Source organism: Typopeltis vanoorti, chromosome 8 (assembly GCF_054136105.1).
Source record: "Typopeltis vanoorti isolate ZY-2024b chromosome 8, IOZ_Tvanoo_1.0, whole genome shotgun sequence".
NCBI classification, from domain to species: domain Eukaryota; kingdom Metazoa; phylum Arthropoda; class Arachnida; order Uropygi; family Thelyphonidae; genus Typopeltis; species Typopeltis vanoorti.
Genome location: NC_143556.1, coordinates 53,770,286 through 53,788,332, shown reverse-complemented (window position 1 = coordinate 53,788,332; position 18,047 = coordinate 53,770,286). Strand labels below are relative to the sequence as shown.

The window sequence follows — 18,047 nt, the reverse complement described above, 5'->3', positions numbered from 1 at the left end:
AAAAGGAAAAAAAAAATGTGTTCGTTTCCTTTATATTGAAAAAGAAAAAGTTATCTATTTAGTTCTCTTCTATGAACGTCAATTTCAAGCATAAAAAAAAAATAAAAATCACCCATTCTAAGCAAAATTTACTGTTTATTCATCAGCTAACGAGTGGCAAAGGAAATCTTTTCTAAAAACCTGAGTTGCTAACGAATTTTAGAAAGCAGAGAACATAGCAATAAAAGCCCCACTAGCCACCTGTAATGGTGGCCGTTAATTATATTTAAGTTAATTATAAATATAAGGACTGGCTTAAAGGGGCGAAGCAAAAATGCTTTTCATCTTCCCCGTTATCTGTAGAGGACAGTTTAGGGATAAGGTGTTATTGAGCTATTAAAGCTCTGATCATAGCCGAGACTCAGTTAAAACTTCATTGGCTACAGCATTGTCATCCATTACCCTCCCAGGGTTTCATTCATCGACCTTCCATTATCTTTTATTTAACCTTTAACCTTTGTGGCTGGATTGATCTCAATCCCTTGGATTATAATCCCTTCATCTCTATGAAAAATGGCTTAAATTAATGAGAATTTTTCGAGCACCTGGCTCACCCATTTTAGGGCATTGTGGACGCGTCTGTACCGATGAGCAGAGCCGCTTTCGGACGATTGTATTTCCACCTATCGTTATGAGTTGATTGGGATGATTAGCTGCTTTGGTGAAATATCTAATGGCAGTATCTCGAAGAAACATGTAAATATCAGGAATGTCAGCGACTCGGTGGAGGAGAGTATTCCTGACAAACTACGGAGCATTGAATATCATACGGAGACATTTGTTCTGGATGACCTGTAGCTTTTTGATGTTGCCAGGGGAAGTGTGACCCCAAGTCGGTGATCCATAGGACAATGGGGGGGTCTAATGATTGCTTTATAGATTTGTAGTTTGTTTTCAGTGTTAACACGGCTTCTTCGGTTGAGAAGAGAGTAAAGTTGCATAATTGCGGAGTTTGCCTTGCTGCAGGCATAATCGAAGTGAGAGTTAAAGTTGAGGCGGTTACCTAGTTGAATACCTAAATATTTGGTGCTATATTTCCATGGAATAGCTGTGTTGATAAGTTTGACTTCTCCGTAGTGGGATGCCTTCCGTCTTGTGAAGAGAAGGCAGTACTTTTGTCGGCATTCACAACTATTCACCATTTCCTGAGCCATTTTCCTAGGTTTGTTGATGCGGTTTGTAAGCGCTGCGTAGCTAAGTTCGGCTTGAGAGAACTACTCAAAATTGTCATGTCATCCGCATAGCAAGCTGTGGTAGTTGATATCGTGTTAGGGGCGTCAGCAATGAAGATGTTAAAAAGCAGCAGAGAGAGCAACGAGCCTTGAGGAACACCTACAGTGATTCTTTTCAAAGAGGATTTGAGTCCTTTCAACTTGACCCGAAATTTCCGCTTTTTAGAAAGGAGTCGATAAGTTTGGTAAGGTAGAGCGGAACATTGGTCATAAATAATTATAGATGAGGCCTTTGCCAAACCTTATCAAAGGCTTTTGCTACATCCAGAAAAACAGCTCCTGTTTGTTGTCGCCAATTGAATCCAGTAGTGATGACTTCGACCAGTCTGTGAACTTGTTGTGTAGTACTGTGCCCGGTTCGAAACCCAAACTGCTCTTTCGGTATTGTGTTGATTTTGTTCACCACATCTTGAAGTCGATAGAATATGATTTTTTCTGCAATTTTTCTCAAGCATGAAAGAAGACTGATGGGTCTGTAACTGCGGTAACTGAGGTGCTTTTCCCAGCTAATGGATGAGGATTATGTCTGCTTGTTTCCATCGGGTTGGAAAACAATTTAGTCTGAGTATTGCATTTATAATTGCTACCAAATTCATCACAGCTTTGTGCGGATGGGCCTTGATTGTTTTGTTATTAATTTGATCTGGGCCAGGGGCTTTTTTGTTGTCAAGTTTCCTAATGATTGAGTAGGACCACTTTAGGCGAGGTGGGACAGATATTTTCACGGTTCTAGGCTGCCGGAGCGAAGTACGGACTCGACGGTGAATTTTCTCTATGAAGACCAAATCCATATGCGCGTAATTAGGACTGCACTGAAGTTGAAGAGCTTCAGCGAGGGCTTCTGCTTTTTCATCGTCCCTATAAACTATACCTCTTTCTCCGTGAATGGAAACGGTCTGTACAGGGAGTTTTTGCCAATTTCCATAAAGAGTTATCTTCAGTTTTCAGGGAACAAAGTTTTCTTTCCCATTGTTGATTTCTGTGATCTTTTAGTGCATAGCGAAGTAAGTTTGATGCTCTGTTCAGCTCTTGAGGAGATAGCGTGTTATGAAAGTGATGTCTGATTTTATTTTTGTTTCTGATTAGAGCAAGGATTTCTTCTGGGAGAGGTTTACTTGAGCTGGAGTGGAAATAGAAGAGGCTGCGGTTAAGCCAGTTTGAATTTTGCTTTCCAGGTTGTTGACTGCCGCGTCAATTTCTTCACGGGAGGAGATATTCGGCACTGAATCCATGATAGTGTTGATTGTAGCCTTGAATTTTGTGAAATTAGTAAATGACTGACTGAGAATAAGTTCCGGATCCTCTCCCAGTTTTAGAAGTACTGGGTTGTGGATCGACCTGAGGTCGTTAACTATTTGCAGCTGGAATTGATAAGATGTGTTTTTGAATATGACTATATCTAATACATCGGGCCTTCCGTGTGTTCCATAGTGTGTTGGTTCAATCGGACCTGTGATGATAATATTTCTCAGCTTAAGAAAATTGTGAAGGATTTTTCCGTTGTAATTGGTACACCTGCTATTCCATAAGGGATGCTTTGAGTTTAGATCTCCTGCTACTATTGTTGCTTCCGTAGTGTCAAGCAGCTGAGAAAGATCAGAGGATAGATACTTAAGATCACTGATGGAATTATCTATTTAGGCTGTGTTACTGTATCCGTCTCTGTTACTCTTTCAGTTTGTGCTGTAGTGTCCATTGCTGCTGCTCTCTCTGAGGTCTGAGGCAGTATTTCAGGTTGTGCAGCTAGAGACTACTTCTTTCGCTTCTTCCTACTGACTACTTGAAAGTTGTCATTATCCTCTAGTGTGTGAATATCAGCTGATGTGATATTTTCTTTGCTGGAATTTTGTGAGGTGTTAGGAAGAAGATCAGGGGATTAGTAGTCCTCTGATTCAACATTTAGTGCATTGCTACCTTTCCTGGCCATTTCCTTTGCAGTAGGCCTCCTACATGTTTGAAGATTGCCAATAGCTGCTTGAAGTCGAGCTCATCATATGGAGAGTCCATAATTTGGCCTAATAGAAAATAGCAGTTGCTCGGGTTTCCCGAGTAGTTTGAGAGTGATCCCTGTAGACTTTGAGATTCCACTAGCTAATCCTAGGCAGCTTAGAGTAAGTGTCTACCAACAAAAAGTTAGTTTATTATAGGTGACTATCCTAAAAACAAGGAAAAAGGAGTTTCGGGAACTTACTTGGACATAGTGCAGAGACTTACCTCCCTAAAATATCATTCATCCACCACCGGTCCTCATTGTGGGTGGGGCCTGCCGGCCATCAGACCTCTGCATATTTCATACAGAGGGGGAGAGAGTAGGTCTCGAACTGTGTTAGTTCCAGTTCAATACGAGCTTCTCGAAAAACCTTATTTAAATTCAACTAGGCAGAGTCTAAAGGAATACGTCCGATCACAACGACAGCAAGAACAACCCACCATAATCATAATCTTTTATGTACCAAGAAACCATTATTAATATTGGAATAACAAAGTAATTAATTGGTGTTTTAACATATTGTAATTAAATTTTGAAACTTTTAGAAATTTAAACATTTTATATATATATATATATATGGCGATCAGCTTTTACTCGGTTGTTATACATTTGAAAAAAATAGATTTAATGACTCCAAAACCGAGATAACATATAAAGATTTTAATGATAAATACTACTAGTTTCGGCGTATAGCATCCTTCTTCAGGTATTTATAAAGGAAAGGAATACTAATAAACAATTGCCACGCACAATTGCAACAAACAATGGCACGCCAGTTGGAACAACTTGAAAAATACAACGTTTTTATGTATCGATTATGTGAGGCAATTTGTACCTGTAATTTCCAGTTTGTTTAAATAATTCAATGTTTATTAGTATTCCTTTCCTTTATAAATACCTGAAGAAGGCTGCTATATGCCGAAACTAGTAGTATTTATCATTAAAATCTTTATATGTTATCTCGGTCTTGGAGTCATTAAATCTATTTTTGTCATATATATATATATATATAGTCTATTATATCTTGCAAAGAAATTATTAATGTAATGAAATAATTTCTTGTCCTGATAAGAACATATTATTAATATTAATATGTCTTATTACATCACTACAGAGGCTAATAACATCTCAAAAGTTAGAATATTTCATCTAGTATGATATTTACCATTTGGAGTGGGGGGAACAGCTAATGGTTAAAAAAAGGATAAAAAAAACTATGTAATAAAATTAAAAAATAAAAATAAATAAATTTGAAACTTGAAAACAGGATCACTAAGAACCAAAAGAATAAATAAAATTTTATATATTATCTCAAGCTAGGAATTTTCTTTATTATATGATGAGAAGATTTTCCTCCTCTTTGACTTAATTTGCTTCAATAATGGCTTATTTCCCAAACTATAAAGGCCAGATTTTATTTCTCAATCTAGAAAGATATTGTAAATTGCACAAATAAAGTTAATTTTGGATAATTCCGTACGTCATGTCACTGATTTGGAGAAATTAAATGAAAGAGCGTCGATTAAGCCTACTTAACTTCAAACGATTAGAAGCAGGTTACTTATTATTGCATTGTTGATGTTAAAATAATCAGAATAATTGTCTGTAAAGTAGTAAGTAAATAAATGGCATATTAAAAATTATGTTTGAAAAAAAATGAACAAAAGTTATTGTTAATCAAAAGTGGGACCTTACCATCCCAAAGTAGATCATTTACACTGTTAAAAAAATGGCCCAGTAAATCCTCCTCATTTATTTCCTGGTCTAAACTTCCAACCTTAGAAAGTATACTTCCCAAATATCTCTTGAAGTAGAAATATGTCTTGAATTTAGAAATAATATCAAGAAAAATGTATGGAATGAAATTTGAGGGAAACAGAGCAAGAGAAAGACTACGGAAAAGGTGGAGAGCCCAGATTAGAGAAGATCTAGAAAAGAGAAAGGTAAACTGGCACAGTGCTCATGAAGGAAGAATTTGGGAGGATAGAAAGAAATGGAGAGAGATTTGATCCGCCTGACCTGACAATATCTGTCGGAATAGTTCTTCTAAAGAAGAAGGTAGGGAGAAATGGAGTTTACTGTCGACTACAAAATTATGGAAATGATTTCAAATCACTTAGAACATGTTGAGTTAGAACTCCAAATATACAGAAGAAATATAGTACAGGAACGGAAAACTGGAGCTCTTCGAAATTGTCAGTAAGGTTTAGAGACGGGGGAACAAGCAATCTTGACATGCAACGAATCACCAGATAGGAAACTGACTACACAGATACAAAGGACAGATGAACAAGTTTCTCCCGATCAGGAAGCTTGATAAGTCGCTCAAGACTTTCCTTCTCTCATCTTTGCATGTGTTCAAAGATGAAGACAAAGATTTACATATGAATCAAAAAAGGTGAAGCGAAATCCAGTTACTAGGCAGCTACTAAGCATTCAACTTTTTTATCATTTGAAGCTCAGCACTGAGATTTCAATATATTCCAAAAGTTGATTCTCAATGCCCTTCTTAACTATTTTAGACAGATAAAAAACTGAACTTAGAATAATGATGTTGGACACTGACCTCAGATTATTATCACCACCTTTTCTTTAGGACGAATCAACTATATATGGCTTGAGTTTTTCTCATGTTAGGCATATTTGCCCGTTTAGAATGAGGAAATGTAAAGAAGAAATAAAATGAATGTTAGTTCTGGAAGCTTTGCTATATCATTAGGAGTAAATTTTTGTTTGTTTATTTATTTATTTGGAACTGGGAGAAATAAAATTCTTTCTTTCCAGAGAAAGATCGATGGAGATATTTAGTGCATTAGCTTTGGAATGGTAGATGATATGTTTAGAAACAAGGAAGTATGGGTATATGAGTGTATGAAGGTATTAGCTGCAGATTAGACATTGAATTTTATATTCTGATTAAAAATGAGTATAAATATATTTAAAAAACGAAAAATATTAAAGTATGTTCTATCCGAATTACAACCGTTTCCAGTCTCTTCTTCTACCATAAAATGTCGAATCCGATTTTCAAATATCCTAGTTTAGTCACTTCATGAAGCATATTTTATGGGTGTTTGGAATAGAATTCTATTTACTAAGCCGCTATCTTAAAACCGTTTTCTATTGCTACCAGCTGCATTACTGGTTTCGTCTTTGTTCGATATATATATAATTGAGGATAACTTTCACTTTTTCATTTCTTTTTTTCTTTTTTTTTTTCAGATCTGCAATAATTGCTCACGTATACATTAATGACTTTCTCTCACCAATCCCATATCCTACATAGTTTTGCTGATGATATTATCCATCATTCCTCCTCTTCGTTTGAAAATGTTTTAATGTTCTAATGACCCTAGCTTCAAGATGATCGTTAACCAATGTCTTAAACACTGATCTCTGTCTACCAGTCTCCCATTGTGTTAAGACAAGTTAGTAAACTTTAATACTATCAAAATACATTCCCTCATAGTTCTCGTAAGAAAAATCTCGATTCTCTTCCCGCCTGCCTATGCCAATATTCAGAGTTCAGTCAAGATCTGATTTCTCTTCTTGTACTGAATCTTTATCCTTTCCTAGCACAGCACATCCCATCTTTAGCCTTCTCGCCTTGCCAAAACTTTGTGTCCTTTTCAGTTAGAACAACTGTTCTTCACCTAAAGAAGTGCAACTTCTATCACAGATCTAGTTAGACGAGCAGAAAACTTGGCTATTTTCCAGTAACCCAACTGTAGGATCGAATGCCACTGTGGCATAGAGAAAAAAAATGTGGTGTGTGTGTGTGTGTGTGTGTGTGTGTGTGTGTGTGTGTGTGTGTGTGTGTGTGTGTGTGTGTGTGTGTGTGTGTGTGTGTGTGTGTGTGTGTGTGTGTGTGTGTGTGTGTGTGTGTGTGTGTGTGTGTGTGTGTGTGTGTGTGTGTGTGTGTGTGTGTGTGTGTGTGTGTGTGTGTGTGTGTGTGTGTGTGTGTGTGTGTCTAAGAAAGAGAGAGAGAGAGAGAGAAAGAGCTTAACAGGATTGCTATTGTCAAGGGTGAAGCTCCACCAGACTGGCAATCTTCATTCTTCTACGTTCTTCCAAGCATGTCAAACCATGCTCATCTGAAGGATAGCGACCACCTTACATATTCAAACATACCGAACAACTTCTCGCACTCCTCCTCCTTTTCTTGTATTTCATCTATATCTGTTTTTGAAACAGCCTTCCACAGAGTGTTTCTGTGGTTAAATATTATGTTTTCTCCGAGAACCAGCAGCAGCAGTAGCTATTGAAGGAATATACCAACAGGCTTCATATTTTTTTATCTCTAACGACTTATCGCATTACTCTGATACTCGATTAGTTAAAACAGACTGGATGAGGATTTCGATAAGAGAATTTTATTTTTATTATTCTGCTCACTGGTTATGAATTTAATTCTGCAATGTGGTTTTAAATAAAATGTTTTCTCCTGTTATTGTGATATGTTTAGTCCGCCTGAAGTGATCGCTCTCTCTCTCTCTCTCTCTCTCTCTCTCTCTCTCTCTCTCTCTCTCTCCATATCAGATATCTTACAACAGATGTTTGAAATTGAATTTTTCTCATGAATAAGGTTGCAGTTTCTTGTTTCAGTCATTTTATAAAACATTGCAGGAATGGTTAGCGGTTAAATATCATATTGTATCGAATGATTCTGGCTCGATCTTTCAATTTTTTAGGGTTGACAAGACTAATCATATAAAAGCCCTTTTTGTCTAAGAATTATTCATGAAAAGATCTATAAAGGAAGAATGAAGAACTCTACCATAAAAGTCAGTAAAATGAACTATATCAAATAAAAATTTATTCATATAGAGAATTTTATACCAATGTTTTCTCCCCAATACCTTAGTCTAACTACAATAGACATCTTATGAACTGGGGGGAAAAGATGTTTGGCAAATGATAAAAATTACTGATTTCATTAGAAGGGCTTTTTAGATTTAATATCCGACAGCTTCAAACGTGATTTTCATTTACATAGCCAATAATTTCTACTTATTTTGAAGCAAGAATAATCAGCATAAAAAGAAAAGGAAGAAACTGATAAAATATTCCAGAGGCATTATCTGATTACGAGTAACTTATTCAGCAGTGCTAAATCTAATTTGGTGGCGATGCTGATGGCTTTCTCTTAATGTAAACAAGAGAAAAAGATTTCTAAAAGTTTCTACGAAGCTGATTGATTGTGCGAATTTTATCAAGCTAAAATGTCAGCGAGTTTAAAATGAACACATTCTATTCTAAATTAATATCGGACGTGTATAAGGACGTGTATAAATAACAAATATATAAGAGAAATGCCAAGAAGACCACTTCATTTCAAACAACCCGAATCTTGATGAGAATACTGCCATGCGAATAAACAATTCAAAACGACCACCACAGTGTACTTGCATTTTTTTTATCAAAATGTCTATCACCATTGCTTTTCAGAATCTTCCCACACATCGACGTCACTGAAAATACTTGAAGGAAAGAGGGTAATAGAAATTATATCTGCGATGACGAGTTTGAATTTCACAATCCGAACAAAATGTCCAAAACATCTGGTGAGTGACGCAAGAATCAGAGAAAAAAAAAGATTCTTTATCTACAGAGGAAAAAGAATAGTGTCCATTCACTTCCAAAACATGAATAAACAGCCATGTAACATGAATGTTAATAAGATTATTCATTTATATATAGAAGGGAATCCGAAAGTTGTACCAGCATCAGAAAGTTTCATGCATATGTTTCTACGTTTTCTTTAATAAATAAATTTTAATAAAATATCATTAAAAAAACAAGCCTCTCTCTTTCATTCTGTCGCTCTTTCTCTGTAATATTCTCCCTGCACTCTCTTTCTTATTAACTTTCTGTTCACTTTCTCCATCATCTTTTCTCTCTCTCTCTCTCTCTCTCTCATCAATTTTCTGTTCACTGTTTATTTTTCCTTTCTTTTTTCTTTCTCCTTCTCTCTTGGTTTATCTTTCTTTACCAAATCCCGCTCTCTCTCTCTCTCTCTCTCTCTCTCTCTCTCTTACACACACGCGCGCACACACACACACACACACACACACACGTTTCCTGTCTGTATTTTCTTTTGCCGTCGCTGTGTTAAATGAAATACATTTAACAATATATTTCATTTATCTTTTATGCTCGAATTCTTTCTTCCTCCTTTTTAGGTCTCTCCTCCCTCTCTCCTTCCCCTACTGCATCTTATTCCTTCAATTTTCCTGTCATGAGTCGGCTCGCCACCCACGTTTCAACAGGCGTGCTATCAACTCCATAACTTCAATCAGTGCAGAAAGGACACGGTAATGGCTTTTACATGTAACCTTCGACTACCCGTATAGCACATGGTGTTGACAACCTGCAAATGTCTCGACAAAGGTTACCGTATGCTGTAAAAGAAGAAGGCATATTATGTTGGTCTAATCTTAGCTTGTTAGTTGCTCACATGAAAGCGACCGAAATAAGTGTCACTTTAATCGTTGCCTAGGAAACAGGATAAAGCTTTGCGGTCTTAAATAAAGAAAAAAAAAACTGAGTGAATTTAATCTAAATTTACTTTGCAGTCTGGTTTGGAAGTGATGTCCTTAGCCGCTAATTGTGATATGCAGCTCCCCTTACTTCCTATATATTAATATAACAAATGTTATTTCCCATGATGTCCTAACGAATGAAATTCTTCTTTTCAGTACTTGTTGAACTGTTTGATTTCAGATAGTTTTAGTGAACTCCTTTAACTTAGTTCTGTGTAGTAAATGCACATAATCGTCATTGCATTAATTTCTTCAGAATGTGCCTCTTGTTTCTGCTTTTCCTCCCTACAATTTCGCATGTACATTGAAAACAATGATACAGATAAATGGGGATAATCACACTTAATAAAACAAATTCAATGAAATAACAAATAACATATTTTGAAGTCATCTTCATAGTGTCAAAAATCCGTTAGCTAGAAAAGAAGTCTGGATTCTATTTTCTCATCATTGACGAAAGGTATTATTCAATTAAGCATGTTCCAAGTAGACTTAAGAAGGCTTGTTTTAGAAGTGGACAAAAGTGTGTTTTCCCTTCGCCAAATAAACAAATAGGTCCATGATAGGTTATATTACATAGCAATTATAAAATTTGAAATCCGATTACGAATCCATAATAAATCACCAAAAGTAATTAAAATATATTCAGAAAAAAATTAAATCGGGGGAGGGGACATCATAATGACAGAGTAGTTCCACACACACACACACACACACACACACACATACACAGCTTGAATGGCACGTGTATGTCTTGTATGTACTGCAAAGCTAGCATTAAAACGTTTTGGCATTGGTAGTTGTAAGGAATATGGTTTATGGTTATCAAACACACACACAAAAAAAAAACTCATAGCTTCATATATATAATTAAAGTACAAAATAATTTTTGTAACAGAAATGTAACTCTTCCAACGCTGTACATTGTCTATTATTGACATATATGAAAACCATGTCGTAATATATGAAACATTAACTTATATCCTATACATTTAGAGTATGATATTAATTAAGATTTTGTTAGCCTTGCCTATACTTCCCAAAATAAAAAATTTAAAAAAATCACTTCCTCACTTACTTTCCATTCAGATCTATATGGCTCGCAATTCCGCTTTAATGCTCTCTCTCTCTCTCTCTCTCTCTCTTTCTCTCTCTCTCTCTATGTGACTTTTATCACTTCACAGCTGTTTACGCATTTGTGCTTGGAACAAATAAAACAATAAAAAAAGCTTTTCTACATAAAAATATTATCGTCTATTTACATGAACTGTCCATCAGTTAGCAATGTCATATGTTACAAAGCATCCTTTCTAAGCTCATGAAGCCATCAATATCTTACCTTTATTTCCAAGTCAGATCACAGCACTCCTCAAAATGCTACATCGTTAACAAGTTCTTCTTGGTCCTAGCATCTGAATGGATTCAAAAGAAGTTACTGGAACCCATTGGGGGTGTCAGATAGAAGCTGTTGTCTGTGTCACCTGCTATCAGGCAACAAGACAACCTTGAACGCACCCGTTTAAGCAAACAGCTGATAAACAACGCTACAGGACGCTGTACACGTTCGGTCACTAGTGACAGACTGCGATCGTAGCGTCTGTTAGAAACAGTGCCTGCCGCTCTTGGATACCAGTTGTTCGAAGAGTAGTGGCACGTGACCAAAGGTTGCCAATGAGGGTCAGAATGGAAGAGGCCAGAATGTAATGAATAAATTGGTCTAAGCAGTTACATCTCGAGAAGGAGATTCGAAAAACTTCAGTACCAATGCGTATTTATCTCTTTGTACATGACCACCTGACTGATATTAGTTCCAGCTGTTTGTGTGGCAAAGAAATACTTTCGTCTTGTGTAACGAACTACCTTTCGTTACAAATACGAGTCACTCTAAACACAAATTTCTTTGATTATTATATCATTTCAACAATTTTTACATTTTTCATATTAATTATTAATATTTTAACTACTTGTTTATATTAGCCATTATTATTATTATTATTATTATTATTATTATTATTATTATTATTATTACATAACACCTCCAGGGAGTCCAAAGACTCATTGAGGGTGGGCAACTACTCTACGACTTTCTATCTCCACCATCAATCCACCAACTACAACAACCATCATCATCTGCACCAACGCCATCTACTGCCCATCAATCGATCTGAAATATTTTTGCTGAGAATTTATATACTAAAACAGTTAGAACTCGAATTAGTATAGCTTTCAATGGTACCAAATTTAGATAAAGAGTAGTTTAGGTTCTTATATTTGAAAACTTTCTAAATGAATATCCGAATTTGAGAGATAACTGCATCCATTTAAAAAAAAAACAAAAAAAAAACAGGGCACTTTATTCATAATCGCTTCACGAACATTGCATATTTCTCAGCCTCTTATGTATTTATTTATTTATTTATTTAACAGAAATGTATAAACACGTTTTCGAAATTTATAGAATATTAGTGTTATGCGATAATAGTATAAGGAGCTTATTGACATTTGTCCTGAATAAGTATAGGTTGGAATCTCGGGATTAGTTGGAATTATAACCCTTACAATTAAAGTGATGAACGTTATGAGCTTTATGAGAACGAATCTTCATTCATCAAAGAATGAATGAATTCATTCATTGAATCAACGAATGATGATTTATGTCTCAGATAAAGATTGGAGATTTATGTCATTGTTTCTCAGGAAACTGGATTTCTCGAGCCCAAAGTCATTCCTCTTTCTTTACACAAAAGAAGAAACTGGTCATAATATACAAATATCTCCTGTCCTTAGTCAGATATTGTTATATCTTACTTCTCATTATTTTAAATATCTGAGTTATTCAAAAATATTTCACACTATAAAAATTTCCGGGTCAATATTGAAATATAAGATTTGTGATGCAATGGATAGAATGCAATCAGTATTGGAAATCTTTGTTGTCAAAGTATATGCGCATAATCGGGACAAAATCGTAACTCTTTCAGGTTATTTATCGAAATGTAATTCACAAAAGTGATGCAAACATTTTGGAAATTTAAAAAATAAATAAAAGTTAAAAAAAATTAAAAGTTCCTCAACGTCTTTTATTCCATAGAGAAAGTAGGCGGAACTAACTTTTCTTTTTTCCTTTGTCTACTTGTGAAATTTTTTCAAGTAAGAGGTGAACCTCGAGAGATATCGGTAAGGTTTTAATTATATCAGGATTTCTTTATCAGGAGTGAACATAAAGGAAACTTCAACGAGTTCATGTTGAAACTGTTTCTGAATTTTTGTGCACGTACTAGAAAAAGAAACGATTAAGAAAAATGTACTGAACTAACACAATATGTAAGTTTTCTAGGGAGAGTATTATCGCGTTTGAATTTTCAACCATTTCTTGAGTTACCGTATAATCATTTAGGGAAGAAATAATACAAAGTATCGAATAGTGAGGGGAAATTTTGTCATTTGCTTCCAAAGGTGTCAGAGTAACTTGTGATTCAGTCACCCAATCAATAGTCCTCAGTCCTGTAATACACGCCAAATCAACTCGTAAACACCTTGATGTTTTTACAATGTGTTTTGAGAATGCTCTAACGATGAGAAAGTAGCAGATGAGATAGTAATGAGAAACACTAACCCAATTTTGTAAGACATTTCGGAAACAGCAAGTAAAAACATTTATTTATTATTCCCACTTTGCAAAGGTATTAATATAATTACGAGTAGTTTTGAATATCTAAAAAGGCATTGAAATACAGTGTTTACTTCCTAACTCCTGACAGGAGAATTTCTGTTCTCAAAATAACCTCCTTCGAGTGAAACGCTCTTAACGCGTGTGCAATAAAAGGAAATTATGCAGTTTGATCTTCCAGTTCGATACCCATTGCATACTGAAAAGCTACAGACTAACCAGTCATATGCCACCTATCCACCTATCTTGCCCGTTAAATTAACCAGTGTTTAGAGTGTCGTTGAAAAACCTACTGTACGTTTAAAATGAAGGATAGAAATGGAAATCAAAACTGCAAAAATTCATTGGATTTTAATGAAGGAAATTTAATAAAGAGATATCAGTTTTGAATGTAAGATGTAGTAATAAAATTTATTGTTATTATATTCTCATATATATATACGAGAATGAATCATCGATTCATTCATTCACAAAATTTTGCATTTACTGGCATTAGTGCATTTCGCAAAATACTTACGAACCAATCAGATTCGTTCGCCGTCTGTCTGTTCTTCAGTATAAAACGTTTCCCATTGATGGATGATAGGAAATTTGGTATTTATGATCTGCAGTGTAAAATGTGTCGAATCATTATAGGGAAAAATTTGGCAAAACAATTGTATATAACGTGTTCAAAATAATAAGAACTGCAATGTGACTGGATGAAAGCTAATGAAATTCAATCCAGCTTAAGGTTTCTGATAAACTTTGCCGAGTTATTTCAATTTTGAATTCATTTCGACAAATTTTTGTGTTAAATTTTGCAAAACAGTCCGAAACCATGTAAATACTTGTTTACATGCAAAATCCAGTTTACTTGTTGTTTGTAACAACAAGTAAACTGGCCAGCCTAGCAGGCAGAGTGGTTAACGTATCCCCTCTCCTACCAACATGCTGAGGATTCGAATCCCGGGAAGGTGGGCATACAAGTATATGTCTGTGATCTGTAAATGTCCTTAAGTGGAAGATAACGCTCGGTGTGAAACCATCGTCCCATTTACTGGAAACCAGAAGTGGCTTGAAAAAGTTTAATGTTTGGGCACTAGAGCAGGGTTTCCGAACCACATAAAAAATAAATAAATAAATAAATAAATAAAACTATATTAAAAAAAATTGTGTACTATAGGTTTACAACTTTTCGTGAGTGAGAGTACTGCGAAAAAAAATTATAAGAATGCTACTGGAAACGCACTTGATTGTCTGTAATCACTTCCATATTTCTTCCTATAATAACTTCTTCACTAATTTCTTAATTACAAAAATGTTTCATTTGTTGAAATTGAGAACCTTGTTAGCAGAAGATTCATAAATTGTCAGCTTATTATTTCTCTGCGTAAAAACAAGAACCTCCGTTGCTCAGTCAGTATAGACGAAGCCATTTGGTCGGAAAGAACTGGGTTCGATTCCTGTCAGTGACATGAGGAACCTTTATCTGGTCTCTTTCGATCAAAGGTGAGTTAGCCGGTTTCATAGGCGGTAGGGGTTTTTTCCACCAGGAAACTCGGATTTTTCGTCCCGCAGAACAGGCAAATCGGCCTCGTGAGCACACATGGATTATAGTGATGAATACGTCCCAGCAGTATGCCGGTCCGGAGCCCGGATTCAATTCGGGGAGTTGGGGAAAGCAATGGTAAACTATCCTGTAAAAATCTCACCAGGAATGCTTTGTGAGCAATGCCTACAAAGTCACCTACGGTCAGAAACGACTGAAAGGGAAAATCAGTCAGTATAAAAACATAGTTTTGTTTGTTGATGATCAAGACAAATGCGATGTAGTGCTTTCATGTTTCCATGACAATAAAAGGTTCTGGATGTATCGATCAGGTGGCAGTGTAATCGGTGTTTGATTCTGCACTATCATCAGTATGGTACATCATCAAGTTAAATTGTGAAACCGATCATAATTGATTACTTTTACAGATAATAATTGTTAAATGCAAACTCAGCATCTTCTTTTTTAAGAATTTAATATTTCATTTCACCTGGTCAAAAGTTATTGTGTTGCTATTCAATATTCCATAACTTGCTTCTTGTTTTCGGCCTAACACACATACATTGGAATTTCGATATCTGACTCGCGCCTGTTATCCAGTTGCGCATAAATTTTAGTAAACATTTCCACTACATTTCCACTTTTTTTTTTTTTTGAAATATTCATATAGTAGGTTTAGTTAATAAATTTGCTTCAATATATCATGTGTTGCTCCCGTACATTACAAGTTTATAGACGCTTAATAGATCTAAATAAAAATTTAATAACCTATGTATCCATGTAAAATATAATGGTTAATCACCTGATTTCGCAAGATGTTTGACTAGACTTATATGAAGTGTTGTTTCAAATCCTTTTACTACATTTAGAATCTCAGTATATGTTTGATAGAAACATTATTGATTTCCGAAAAATATCACAAGTAGGAGTTAAAAATTAAGGAACTTTGATCGAAATAGATAAGTTGTTGGGATTATTATCTGTCTTCTACTTTTCTTTTTATTAGAATGTCCACCTACATAGCTATCCACAATCTTTAATCGCGCAATAAATTGATTAAATTGCTCCAGGTGAAAGCTTGAAGAGAGCAATGTGCCAGACCATGACGCCATTTGAAACACACATACATACATACACACTTCACCAGAGACAGCAATATCAAAGTTTAGGTGAAAAACAAAGGACTAAATTTTTATGGAGTCTACCATAGATAAAATAACGGTATAGACATCCTACAGTATCAGGATTGAAATAATAGCAGAAGTGAAACCAAAATCTTTCTGTGCACATTTAAGTTCTTCGTCCAATGGATATCGCAAACTATTCCTGATACAGAGATACTGTCGTCAACTAAGCAACATTTGATATTAGCAGCTTAGTTACTAACAATAAAACATACAAATAAAATAATAATAATAAAAAAATAACAATAATAATAATAATAATAATAATAATAATAAGGATTGTTCGTTTTCTTAACATTTCAGGGTTCATCTGATAAAACAAATAATACTTGTTATTATCAGGTGTAGAATCCTGGGTTCGTGATAACAGGTGAATGTGAGGGAGAAGGGGGAGGGGGGGGGAACGAATCATCCTTAACAATATGGCGATTTCCTCCAGTTTCAGATAGAAAGGAAGTATGCATTGTTTCTCTCCTCTTCTTCTTCAAAATGGGGTCACAAAATCGTGGTAATAAATACGAATTTATTAATTATATTATTTCCTCTTTTCTATGTCATACTTTTCCCAAATTCTTCAGTTTCCCCCGAACAAAAGTGTGACATCATTTTGAAACTGAATCTAATGATAGAATTACACGTTATTTGATAAAGTTCATAGTTCAGACAAATGAGCGGATAATATTTTCGATGATCAGTCGATTTGGAAGATGGGAAGTCACGTCTGAGTGACCAAAAAATCATTCGTTCATGTTTGGGGAAGGAAATAGAACTGAAACCACTTAAAAACAAGTTAGTGTTTATAATTAGTTTAATAACTAATTAAATGAAAACGGTACAGAATCCAGACGTTTTGCTGAATGTCATAACTGGCATCAACAACAGTAAACATACACCATAAATGCACCTATATATTAACATAAATTAAACATACCGTATGCTACCTAAAAATAGGCTGTTGCGCTTTGGTTAGCTTTTTTTTAAGGAGATAATCTTGCAATAGCGATCCGAAACTGTGAATCTTTCTTCGTGTGGCGCTGTTTGCCACATGCTTGATGCTTGATAGTTTCATCTCATCGACTTTGTTTATATTAATAGGATGTTTTTCCTCAGCAGCCTCAAAAAACAAGCTGTTCGGATCATAGTGTTGAGCTATGCAATAGTTTAATGCTGTGTTGAATGATAGAGCTTACCTTCACTATTGCATGTAAAGCAAGATCTGACTTGAATGAACAACAGTTATTTTTATATAACCTTGGTGTTGTTTACAAAAGGACCAACGCTATTCTTTCAGTTTCACCGCTGTAGGGTGAATTTTGAATTACTTTACAGTAATCCTACCCAATTCAAATTCTCTCCATATGATTTTATAACTCTGATGTTATGTTTTCTTCACGGTTTGGCTAATTATAAGTGACTTTTTAAACAAAGTAGTGTCATCAAAACTGAGTTTTTGTGAGGAAGGTGTGATTAGATTCATACGTTAAACAACAGCAACAATAAACAAGAACGACGACAACAACAACAATAATAAACTTCCAAATGACATTCACGTGCTTATATATATTAAAAATGATATTTACGTACTAAGAAAAAATCAAATGATGATATTCATACTTTTATTCTTAAAAGTGTTTATTTGTTTCTTTCTACTATATATAAATAGTTATATGAATTTGTAATCATTGCAAAGTTTATAGTTTATAAGAATTCAAACTAGAATTTTAATTTATAGAATAATATTAAAATATTAGGCTCATTCAAAAGTAAACTGAAGATTGAATATGAATCGCAATTTATTTCTTAAATAATAAATAAAGAAATGAGAAATAAGAGAAAATATTTTACCACGCACACACAAA

The 18,047-nt window shown here is 34.9% G+C and overlaps 1 protein-coding gene across 6 annotated transcripts in view; it reads right to left on the bottom strand.

The window, feature by feature from the left end:
- The window catches only part of LOC150103999 (synaptotagmin-5-like), a 115,913-nt gene extending 98,662 nt beyond the window's left edge, over positions 1-17,251 (bottom strand). Inside the window, exons 1-2 of one of the 6 annotated variants that reach the window (XM_090396675.1) lie at positions 15,168-15,252; positions 13,991-14,078 (exon numbers count right to left, since the gene is read on the bottom strand). The gene's annotated coding sequence lies outside the window, so the exon portion shown is untranslated. Of the gene's footprint in view, positions 1-11,142; positions 11,337-13,990; positions 14,079-15,167; positions 15,253-15,494; positions 15,551-17,119 lie in introns of those variants that run through there. The other 5 variants (XM_090396673.1, XM_090396670.1, XM_090396672.1 and 2 more) reach the window with 5 other exon arrangements.
- Between the last annotated feature and the right edge of the window lie 796 nt (positions 17,252-18,047).